We start from the raw sequence: 12,625 nt of genomic DNA, 5'->3' as shown, positions 1-12,625 counted from the left end.
TGCGTCCAGGTATATGAAATCTGGAAGATTTCATTGATACAGATGATGATGGCTCCCATTACTTGTAGTAAGTACTTTCTTGTGGATCTTCCTGTGTGTTTTTGATAAATGTTACCATTCCTCCAAAGTAGTCCTATTCTTGCCTTATACCTGAGACACTGTAGGTGTTGTCAGGATTATTTATGGCATTTCTGTGAAGAACGGGCATTTGCAAACACAACTTTTCTGAGCCATTTAAGTAAACGTTGTGAACAATTGGTGGCAATTGAAAGAGAAGATTCATTGCCACATTAGCATAACAATTTACTCCAGTTGTGTTGCTGAATTTAAAATGATCAGAGAGTTCTGTTTGTGGATCGTTTGATGGGACTGCAGATCTTTCTGGAGAAGAGACATGTGTGTCTTTCTTTTCTGATGGACGTGCAGTTGACTTTGTACTAGACAGTTTTGTATTTGTATTGTGTGATGCATACTGAGTTGGTTGTTGTTTTTCAGCGGTATTGTTGGGAGATCTTCTATAGCTCCTGTTTGTATTGATTGTCTTTTTAAAGGTTTCGTTTTTTGAGGTACAGGGTAAATATCTAGATGGGGGTGCATAGTGCCCATAGCCTGTTGTATTCCAGGATGCAAGGAATGTCAGCACTGACTTTGTTTGCATCAAAATGAATTAGGGATAGACCATTGAGTGTACACAGATGTGAAAGTGCTACGTAACTCATACCCTCCTTAAAGACTTTGCTGTCAATGTCAATCAATGCTTGATATAGGGTTGGGACTTGTTATTTGTGAATAGTGACAGCATATGCACGAGAAAATTGCTCCTTGAGTATGTACATGTCTTTGAAAAGAAGGAAACATGCTATTGGCTTGTCAATTCGCTTTAACTTCTGAAAGTTTGTCAAAGTGGATGTTGACAAACTGAATGTTGTTGTTATGTGGATATGTTTGGAAGCCAACAACTGTACCAATTGCTCCATTGACTAAACCTTGTTCTATGTCAAGGTTACATTTTAGAATTACTCTGCAGTTTAGACACAAAGTCAATATTTTCTCCAATCCAGCTTTGTTGGAGATTTTTCTAAGCTTTTTAGTTGTGATGTTGCTTGCTGACACATAGGAAGTGCCATGCCGTGAACTTCTAGTTTGTCTATGGAGCTGATATGCAGTATGGGTTGGATTTCTTTTGTAAATATTGTCTCGTTGAACTGACTATATCTTGCAAGGTTTGCCATTAATGACATACATTTTAGGTTTTGTTGAATCAATTGTGGAATAGTCTACTATTTAAGATGGAATTTTGCATCTTAAGCAAACCAGTTATAATGCTTTTAAAATGTTAGCATAGGTGAGGTCTGCAGACTGGCACATGTTTTGAGTTAGTCCTCTGTAGTGAAAATGTTGCCAGAGATTTACATTTCAAATTCTGCCGAGGATATTGCAGCATTGTTTGTCTCCTAATGTTTTGAAAATTTGTTGACCTTTCACTGGTTTTTCTCCAAATAGTTCTTGTTGGTTTTTAGGACTTCTTGCATTCTGAGATGAATTAAAGTCAACATGAGGTTAGAGACCATGCTTACACCAGTTATCAGGTGCACTTTCCTTTGTTTAGAATTCTAAGTACTTCAGTAGTAGCTTCTGCTGATCATTTGTAGCATTCTAATTTGTTTTGGTTTTCTACAGGGAGGACCAGTAGTCCATGTAAAGTTACACCTCCCATGCTCTAGGCAGCTAAACCTGTGGGGGCTGTTACTACAGCCGAAAGGTTGTTTGTTAAGTTTTGTAGAAATGTGCTGATTATTTTATTTAAGAATGTTTTACCAGAACTTGCTTCACCACTTACATACATGAGCAGAAGTTTATACTTTTTACAGTTCCAGGTTTTAGTTTCAGTTTAAAACCATGTTCATTTTCTTCATTTAGCTGTGATTCCAGCACTGACAAGTCTTCCACAGATTTCTATATTGAAGCATTCTATTTTCTATCCCAGTCATGGCTATTTCTGCTTCATTTAGAATAAGCTGTTCTCCAAGTGGTTCTTGGCTTCCTATAAGGGAAGGTTGACTGTCCTCAGGAGTGCCTTTGTCTAGTTCAGCTTCAATGTCTTCCTCTTGTTAGCATTCATTGTCCAACATTTGTTTGTATTGTTTGAAATGTCATTTGTTATACTGCTTTCATTTGCTTTGAATGCAACTTCAAATGAGTCATAGTCATCTGATAATTCTTCTTTTCTCCAAGGTTTAAGAATTTGGAGTAGGTCCATGTAATACAGTTCTCTATGTTGTGGATATTTAAATGATAACTTTATATGATTAATTAGACTGGGTTTGGGGAGTTTCACTAGGCTTCCTTCACAAGTATTTGCCTGTTGTGTAATTCGGTGTCACATTGTTTTTGTAGGTGTAGTCTTGGGCAATGTCATACAGACACATGTCTTCCAAAGCAGTACTTCTGTTGGGTAGCATGTGTCAACTAAATTGTTTTTTAAAATGTCCTAGCATTGGGATCATTTGTGGCTATGTTTTCTATTTCTTCATCGGATTATAGTACACTTTTTTGGGATGAAGCTGGTCTAAGGTTTAGCCAGACAATCTGTTCAGATTTTCCATATAAGGCTGTGCCTGTTAAATGGTCTGCAGCTTCGTAGCACACTCATTCACTGTGGGAGAGAATTTTTATATCGAAGCTGTATAGTTTTCGTGATAGTGTTTTGTCAGATGATATGTCATCCCAGAGGTCTTTAAGGTCTGTGTTCTCAGCTTTGGTGATATAGGCTGTGATGAATGTAGCAAATTCTGTGAAATTGTCGGCAAAGTATTGTATGTCTTTGTTTGCATTTCATAAGAGGGCAATGATTACATTGTATGTATTTTTCAGGGATTTGCCTTTTATGCTTTGTCTAACAGAAGACATCAAGCTATTTACTTGTCCTTTTTGTAAACTGGTCTAGGGAAGCCAAAGCGACATTTGGAATAGTATTTGCCTTTTTTTATATCTACGTCGGCAGTATTTGCCACACCTATGTTTTTGGAAGTGTGAGACTTTTGTATGCAGGTCACTCACTATCTGTGGTGTCTGAAGAGATGTCGCAGGTAATGTATTTTTCAAGAAACTGTAAAACAGTTGCATCACTATCATGGCCAAATTTAGGAGCATCTTTTATGCACTAAAGTATGTGGAAGTGTGGTGCTCCCCTGGATTAATATTTTTTTCTCCAAAAGAAGTGTTGCACTGCTCCGAGCAGAGGGGTAGTTTTATTGCAGATACAATGCAGCATGGCAATGAAGCAATGGTAAAAGTACCTTGATACATTAACAGGGTCTAGAGAACATAGTTATGCTGGTGTTTTTTTATATCTATTACATCTTTAATTTGGGTTGCAGTGTGCAAGAAGTCGTGCAAGTCTTCCCATGCATACTCTGCACATCCTAAAGTAATGATACATGTGGGAGGGCCTAGGTTCCTTAGCATACAACGTATATCAGCGTAACGTCAGAACCAGTATTCTTTTGTACCACGCATGTTTGCCAAGAGATTTGTGATACTTGACTGCAAAACCTCATCTTTGTCTTTTATTTTTTTTAAGCAGCTGGGTAGCACATATGTTTAAAAAGTTAGAGCCTATTTTTAATGTGTGTGCAACTCCATAACATAGAATTGCTAGTTCACTTTCGAAGAGGAGGTGGAAAATGTATTTGACATTTTGTTTGAATCTGGGGTCTTCAGAATACACTCTTAAAGAGCGATATTCTGATGCACTAATTTGTGTGGACCTTACATCATATCCTCCTCTTTTTCCTGTAGGAAAGAGTAGATGAAAAGAACGTGATTCTACGATTGTTCCCATATGCTCATTGGGTATCTTTTAGCTTGATGCATTTGATATGTTTCTAATGCATCGTCAATTGTGTATTTGGAGTGTAGTGTGTGATTTAGTTTCTGCTATTAGATATAAAGCTAATTGGAATCATAGGGATTATTCATTGTCTTCTATTTGGTAGGCTAAAGCTACTATTCGTGTGCTCTTTTTATAAAATGTTCTGCGACAACAGACACATTTTTGGTCTGGTATTTCAGCAGATGTGTTTTGAAACATACATATTACTTCTTTGTATGTCTTTTCTAGGATAATGGTGTTTATGAGGTTTTCGGTAATGTTTTCTGAACGTACAGAATTTTCAAAGTCACCTTCAGTTCCAAAGTATTTACGATGGATGTGCTCTATTTCTCGAAGCAGTTCTTTGGCTGTTTCATGTAAGAGAATGTAATTGCATTTTTACAGTTCTAGAGCAGGACTTTTTGCATAGTATAGTCGATGCAGAAGGTTCTGTATAGTGTAATGGTGTGTCGCTAACATTTTGATGTGATGGAAAGTGCTTTTGCAAGCAGTTCCTAAAATGCAGGCTAATGAATGTCCTCTCAGACCAGTGTGGGTGTCCACTGGACAGTAGTCTATGGTTTGTAAAGTCTTCATTTTAAGTTTATCTTTATTTCCACATAGTGATTGAGGAATTGTCATAAAGATTTAAAGGATTTTTGGCATACATTACACACTGAGCAGTATTTGTTTGGACGGTTTGTTTGGGTGCACTGAGGATTTGTTCAAAGTGTGTTGGGGACTTTTTTTCTATAAGGGTTTCTTTTGCCCTAATGGTGTGTTGCACCATTTCATACCCTCGACGATTATTGTCTATGACAACTGTTTTTTGTTGTTCTTGTTTATACGCTTCTTCATTGGAATATGGTTCTGTGCTGATTGTGTGGATCAATTCACCATTACAGAAGTTTGAAAAGGTTTGTATATTGACACTGTGCATGTTTAGAAGTTGTTTTTGTAATGTATTAATTTAGTTAGTGGTTTCATTCTGTTTAAAATCAAAACAAGCAATTTTCTCTTTATGAAAAAAGCACTGTTAATTAGAGCTTGCAGGATTAGTCTCCTGGAGGAGTTTTTTTAGGGTAGATCGTGACTTTTCAGCTGTTTTTATATGACTGTCTGCTTTTCTTTGTACATCATTTATTACTTTTAGCTTTTGCCAGATGTGCCTTACCTTTTTTAGTTGTGGCTGGTTTACTTTTGTGAAGTGATGTTACTAGCTCTTTTGTTTTAATGTTTTCTATAAATGGTTTCTTTTCTACAGAGTTGTTTTTTATGAGGAAATTGGAATGGTTTATGTTAGGAAGTATGCATGTGCTGTCAATATATTAAACCGGCAGACACTGAGTGCCAATTACAAATGGTGTACAAATCTATTGTATCTGCTTTTACTTTCTTTTATGAAAAAGTGACACAGTGCTGCTGTAAATGCAGATATGCATTGTTGACCATTCTTCTAAATGCTTCCCAAAAAGATATATTGAAAAGCACAACATTGCAATTGTTTATTTGATATATATGTCACCGTTTTGAATCTTGAAGTTAATTTGTGTTTTTTTATTTGTATTCTGGGACTTGTAGTTTGAGTTTTATGATTGGCTAAGTTAATTAGAGTGAAAGGAAAAAATAAAGACTTAATGAGCAGGCATAGACTGGAATGGGTGATGTTGGGATGCATGCATTCAGTGCCAACATTAAACTGGCAGAAACTACGTGCCACTTAAAAATAGCCTAACGATCTATTGTATATGCTTTCCCTTTATGTTATGAAACAGTGACACAGTGCTGCTATACATGCACATATCCATGTTTTAACTTTCATCACAATGATTGTAAATAGAAATATTTTGAAATGCAGAGCATTGTAATTGTTTGCTGCTTCATGTGAGCAGGTGATGAATGCTGCAATGCATGGCATTTGCGAGAGTGGTTAAAAAAAGAAGGAGAATATGCTTATTGGGAAGCTTATTACAGGGTAAGTAGCAGGAACCCGATATACATATACACACATATAGATATATGACACGGCCTGCGGTAGCGGGCGTGTAGTTATGGTTAAGTTGCAAAACCCATAGGAAGACCACTTTTTCAGTGGCTTAAAACTTTGCTCCCCCTTGAGGAATCATCACCAAACTTTGCAAAAAAAGTATATGGCCCACTTTGAATTATTTCAGCAAGTTTGTTGAGGTGTTGTGCAGGGGGGGCAAAGTTACAGGGGGGTCCCAAAACATTTTTTTCTCCATAGACTGAATGGGCAATAACTTTGCACATGGCCACAGCCCAAACGGCTGGATGGATTTTAACCATATTTGCAGTTCCGAAAGCATGCTTTTGTGTGTTTGATGGAAATCCAACCACTACTTTTGTTGCAAAGAACTGAAATGCATGTCTCAAAAAATTAGTGATATATGGCTCCACTCCGATGACCCATTTCCCTGTTCGTTCTGCGGACAAACATCTCATTGGCTTGGAGTATGCCGTGATGTCTGCGAACATTGGACGTGGCCGGTGTTTGGCTGGAGGGAAGCGTGCTGTGCGTCAATGTTTTTGGGAAATGCTGCCATAGTGTATCGGAGGACAGTGCAGCGCCGAAAGGGACTGACAAACATAATGTATGGCATGTGGTGGTCATAAGAAGGGATGGAAAGGGTGGGGGAGAGAGAAGTGGTTCATCTGAGATGTCTGATTATTAGGTGGATGAAGATTGTGGTGTGCCCGCAGTATCCATGCGTACAGCGCCAATTTGCTGGTCTCAGCACAGGCGACTACCATGTGTGCTGCATGCAGGCAGGCTTCATTGCAGCATGATAGCTGGTGTGGTGATCTTTTTCCATGGTCACTGGTGGGAGCTCAATTACAGAAGGGGAGTGCATTGCACATGACATGCACATTGTAAGGTAGCGTGTACTCGGGTGTTGCATGTGGTAAGCCTGTAGCCCGTTTGATGCACGTATGGAGGTCTTGCACCTCCAACTATGTGCCGTGGTAGCAATTAGGTTTGACTTTGTTGCCTTCTGTGTGTGGTTCGTGTGTGTGTGCATTGCATACATTGTTCATTCCATGGGTGTGGTGTTTGGTAGCACATTCTATAGTGTTTACTCCAGGGCTGCAGCTAATGGACTGAACACTTCTGAACACTACTGAGTGCAGTGTTGGAAAACTGTCAGTATAGAAGAGGGTAGGGTTGAAATGCATCTTCTATGTGCTTGGATACGGCACTGTGTGAAGTGGGTGCAATATTTAAACAGTGTGTGCATAGAATAGGCGTGGGTAGTGCTGACTACTGTACTGCCCTATGAGGCATTGCTTTTATGTACTGAATAGTGTGCTGGGAGCAGGGCTACTGTTGCAAAAAAAATTTAGGTTTGGTTGGCAGTAACACCATACTGTGTGAATGAAAGTGGGTCTGGGTGCGGAAGCTGTGTTATGTTTGTAGATTATGCTAACTGTTGCAGGTTGCCATGCATAGCTGTATTACGGTGCGGAGGTTGGGTAGCATTGGCGGTGGCTGTGGTACATCTGTGGATTGTGGTACTTGGTCACGTGTTGCCATGCATTGCTTCATTACATTGCGATGGGTGTGGGCAAGGCCTAGACTATTGGGTGCATGGACAAAGTCCATAGGCCGTAGGCCATGCACCCAATAGTATAGACCTTGCCCACACCCACCGCAGCAATGCAGTTTAGACCGAATGGTTGTGGAGCACATTGCAGACTTCATAGAGCAGCAGAAGTCAGCTGACATGCATATATTGTTGGTTGGTTTGGTTGGCAGTAACACCATCGTATGTGAATGAAAGTGGGTAGGCTCTATTAAGTTTGTAGGTTCTGCTAAAAGGTGCATGTTTCTATGCATAGCTGTATAATGGTTTGGTGGTTGGTAGGAGTGCCGGTGGCTGTGGTACGTGTGTGGATTGTGGTACTTGGTGACATGTTGCCATGAATGGCTGGAGTACATTGCGGTGGGTGTGGCCAAGGCCTAGACTATTGGCTGCATGGTCACAGGCCGTAGGCCGTAGGCCATGCACCCAAAAGCCAAGGCCTTCACCGCACCCACTGCAAGCAATGCAGTTTTGACTGCATATCTCAGAGGGTGGTCACCTTTACAGAATGGTTGTGGAGCACATTTTACTCTTCATAGCACACCAGAAGTGCGCTGGCATGCTTATATTGTTGGTTCCATGGGTGCGGTCATTGTTAGAACATCCTACGGTTTTCGGTGTATGGCTGGAGATTGTGCAGTGAAAAGTCCTGCAGTGTGCCCACTGGGTGCAGTGTTGGAACACTGTCAGTATAGAAGGGGGTAGGGTTGAAGTGAATCTTCTATGTGCTTTGATATTCTGGTTTGTGTAGCTTCCAGGGAGTAGGCCCATTGGTGTGAAGATTGTGTGGTTTGGTTGGAAGTGACACAATACTTTGTGAATGGAAGTGGGTAGGAGTGGCGGAGGCAGTGGTATATTTGTGGAATCTGCTAACTGTTACATGTTTCCATGCATCACTGTGTTACGGTACTGGGGTTGGGTAGAATTGCTGCTGGCTATGTTATGTTTTTGGATTTGGTTTCTGGCCACATGTTCGCATGCATTGCTCCATTATGTTGTGCTGGGTGTGAGCAAGCAGTAGACTCTTGTGTGCATGGTCGAAGGCATGATGGGTGCCACTCTGGATGATCTTGGATGCTGAAATCGTGGATTTATTTCCAGAACTCTGTACTGAAGGTGCTTTGGAAGAACACGCAACGTGTACTCGGACTGTTCAACAGTAAATATGGAGTGCTGTACAGAAATGATAGTGTTGGATGTAGAGTTCTTGGCTGTGATTGCTGCATGCATGCGTGAATATTTCACAGTACTCAATGAGGGAGTGCTAGAAGAAGAACAGTGGAGAGGGGATGTTAGGGAGAATTCTCTGTTTAGGCTGAATTTCCTAACCTAGTGAGTCCCCCAGCAGCTTTGCTGGATTTTTGGGGTTTATTTTTTTCTCCTGCCAAGAGTGAGACTCTTTTACCCTCACTCTTGGACATGATTTGAGTGTGTTTCTTTGGATCTAGATGTGTTTAATGGGCTATGGGGTCTTTTACCCCATAGAGCTTCATGTGTTTTTGTGATCTGTGTTACACAGCACCCTCAGTGCAGTGACACAGGGGTGTCATAGTGACCCCCCAGTATAGACTCCATACCCTGGGACCGACTACTGTCTCCCAGGGCATGTAAAGTCACCATTGACTTTACTAGTCTTAAATTCTGAACAGAACCAGTACAAATCATCATATTGTGGACGTACTGGCTGGGGCAATTCAATTGCCCCAGGGTCTGTTAGTCGAGGGGGCACGTCTCCGTCCCCCGTGATCGAGTTTTTGCTGGTGGCAGTGAATACTACTTTTTATATTCAACCGCAAATATTTTCCTATGGGATTTCCCATTGTTTTAGGATACTATATTTATTTAATTATTTACGATAGCCTCAAACACCGCCGGTTTATTTAATTAATATTAATTCTCCGGTTGGTATTTTTTGCCAAAACTTGATTCTAAAATGGCGTTTGTGTTCTCTTCTGTGACTCACACCCAAGTCGAGCCCTTTGTTCCACTTTTTGGCGGGCTTCTCCACAGAAGCCCTCCAAAGTGGTGCCACTCTGTCTGGGGTACTTAGGAGGGGTGGAGCGGAATATAGGCACCCTGGACTGAGTTGCCTAGGCAACTCAAGTCGCACTCCATCCTGATTGGCCCAAGTGGTGAGCCGGCCGGCTCACCACTTAGCATGTTTGAGTGACAGCTAGGCTGAGTGAATGGGGGTTTGCTGCATAAAAGCAGGGCTTTAGGGACTGGAACTTCAGAAGTCGCCACAGGACCTAAGAATCTGACGAGGGAGAAGCTGAGCTGACCTGCCACGACACCACCACCGGTGGAGCCCTGCTGGACCGCCTCACCACTTTTCCCAACGACAGAGGAGATCTCCCGCTGGAGAGTCTTCTTCCTTTGACTGGTGGGGATAACCAGTTTCACCGTCTTTTCGCCTTCCCGATGTACCTTGTGGCCGCCTTGCTTGTGCCAAGCACCCTGGCAACCGGGACACCACATTTTACCACAACCGCGAAACAAAGGTACCACCTTTAACCGGAAAACTCCACGGCTGGTTTCTTCCCTGGTAGTGCAACGACCTTCATCTTTCCTCCAAGTCGAGATCTTCTCTTCCCCTGGACGACGACGCAACTTGCACCCACTACCAGGAACAACTGCCACCGCTGGAAGATCCTTCCCACTTAAGGTACCGTGTCCCGCCTGGCTTGCCTTGCGACCGACTGTACGGGGTAGATTTAGCCCCCGACTTTCGAACCTGGGTGAGCCTGGGACACTCTGGCTAAACTTTCCTAAGCCTCTCTAAACGCTTTTTGAACCCTCTGCAAGACTTTCTAACCCTAGTGTAACTGTGTGATCTTGGGCGCATGTGTGCTCTGCTCTCTCTAAGAGTGGGCCCAGCCTTTGGACTTTGGCTCACCAGTGACTTTTGCTCTTCTGCCTTGCTAACAGTGTTCCTGAACCTTAGAGTGATGTACCTTTCCATATTCTGTCTTTTTCCCTCCCTTTCTCACAAACTTATTGGAGTGCCATCTAGTTAAGCGCTCACCTCTGTATGAAAATAAGTGGTGTTTTATAGTGACTTATCTGATAAGGAAAAAGGGGTGTATATATTATAATAGTAACTGTGTTTAGAATATTTTACAATAAGAGTGCTGGAGTGTTTTCAACAGTGTGTTTTTAAATAAATAATGATATACTTTGATACCAAAGCTCTGGTCAGTGTTTGCTTGTATTGATGTACCTGAGTGTCTATTGTGTATACTTTGCATACTGCCTAACTCTTCTTGATGGAAGTCTGACTGCTCAGTCACAGCTACCAGGTAAATCTGGGTGGTACAGACTGCTACCAAGTGGGTTTACTGCCAAAACCTGTAGTCTTAAATCTTTTGCAGTGGTCCCTAAGGGAACTGCACAGGTTTCTGCCTAACAGGGGATAAGGACTGTCCCTGCTTTACTGGGGTGTAGCACTCGCTGTAGCTGGGAAAGCGCACATGCCACATCCTGCCATTCTGAGCATAATGGGCATGCAAATGTAACTGTGGGGATTATGGAATCAGGTGTCAAGGGTGTGGTGCACATGAAGGGGCAGTACTACTTTTTCCCAATACTCTCTGTGTAATGGGATTGGTAGAGATGTAGTGATGCACAGTGCTGATTGTGGGTGATACCTTTGTACAAAATCCGCACAGGTATGCTGTGCAAAGAGGTGTAGCTGCTAATTTCGGGTTGGAAGGAGTGGACACTTTGTGGGCCAGTCTCTATGCGTGCAGTTTCGGCGGGATGGTTCACCTTTGCAGATATGTGGTCTCTACCGTTACTGTTCAAGTTGTCGTGGTGCATTATGGAGGTCTACAATTGGGTTACATGACGTGTGGACATTTGCTCCGTCACCTGAAGAAGTTGATGAATTTAGTTATGCAGATTTCTCCCACTGCGTAGGTCGTTTTCTCAACCATTCCACCAATAGGAGTATGGGACCATGCCGGTGTAATTTGCCCCCAGCCAGAACTCAGAAAGGTGTCTTATCAACAGAAGCATGTCTGCATTTATGTGCACTAATGGGATGTTCTACACCCACTACGAGAGCATGAAGTTGCAAAATATAGACTGCTTCTATGCAAATGGCATTTCTTTGAACACTATTGGCAATACTATTTTCTTTTACACTGTGCAAGAAGCGTTGAGCAGCAAACAAACTCATACAAAGAGAAAAACTAAAAAGGTTGTTTGCAAGCATGTCAAAAACAAAAACAAAACAAAAACAAAAAACAAAAAAAGCTTTTCAGAGGGACCACTGAAGACCCAATCCCCTACACTGTTTCACCCCCCCCCCTTCCTAGCATGAAAACTCTGCAGATTCTGCTGTAGTTGCAGGATTACATTTTCAGGATGGAAACCATGGAAATGGGACTGTGGAGGTAAGGCATTGTTCAATAAGATTTGTTGTTGTGGTGTGTACGCAAAAGCTGTGACAGAAGGTCTCTTTGTACAAAGAAGTGCAGACGCCTATGGTGGACGTGTGCATGGTAAGGGGTAGGAGTCCTGTTTGTATGCATGCACTGTATGTACTTGTTTGAAGATGGTAACATGCATTCAGTGCTGCTTTTGTGCAATCATTTTTGAAAAGTTTGTAGTGAGTGGGTACTACAGAAAAAAAATAACCTGTGAAGTGTATAAGGTAAGTGGCAGGCATCCTGTTGATTTGATTGCAATGTGTGTATGATATCCTATGATGTGATATTTTATGATATGGGATTTATAATGCGCCTATACACAAGGGTTGCAAGGTGTGATGAGGCAAGGCAGGGGCACAAAGGGGAGACAGAGACAACAAACCTGCTAGGACAGGTGTCACTCAGATCACCCAACTGCATGGGTAGGGGGAGGGGAAAGTGCAGTACATGGGAAGAAGAACAAATGACAATAAGTACAAATATGCCCAGAATGTGCCAAGTGCAAGGATAAGTACAGACATCAGGTGGTGGTGGAGCTGTTAGGGATACAGAAAACAGTCCGCAAGTGCAGGTTTTACCAGAAAGGCAGTGCAGGAGTGCAACTGGCAGGGGAAGGTGGTCTGGGCCCAACATCAGAGAGTGGCCAGGTAACCAGTGCAGAATTTGTTTCAGCCAGGAAGTCAGCTGGAGAGAGGAGGAGAAAAGGCAGACGCAAA

This window comes from Ambystoma mexicanum, chromosome 4p (genome assembly GCF_040938575.1).
Source record: "Ambystoma mexicanum isolate Mex_15411 chromosome 4p, UKY_AmexF1_1, whole genome shotgun sequence".
In the NCBI taxonomy this organism is placed as follows: domain Eukaryota; kingdom Metazoa; phylum Chordata; class Amphibia; order Caudata; family Ambystomatidae; genus Ambystoma; species Ambystoma mexicanum.
The sequence above is the reverse complement of the archived record's forward strand: the minus strand, read 5'-3'. Positions refer to the sequence as shown.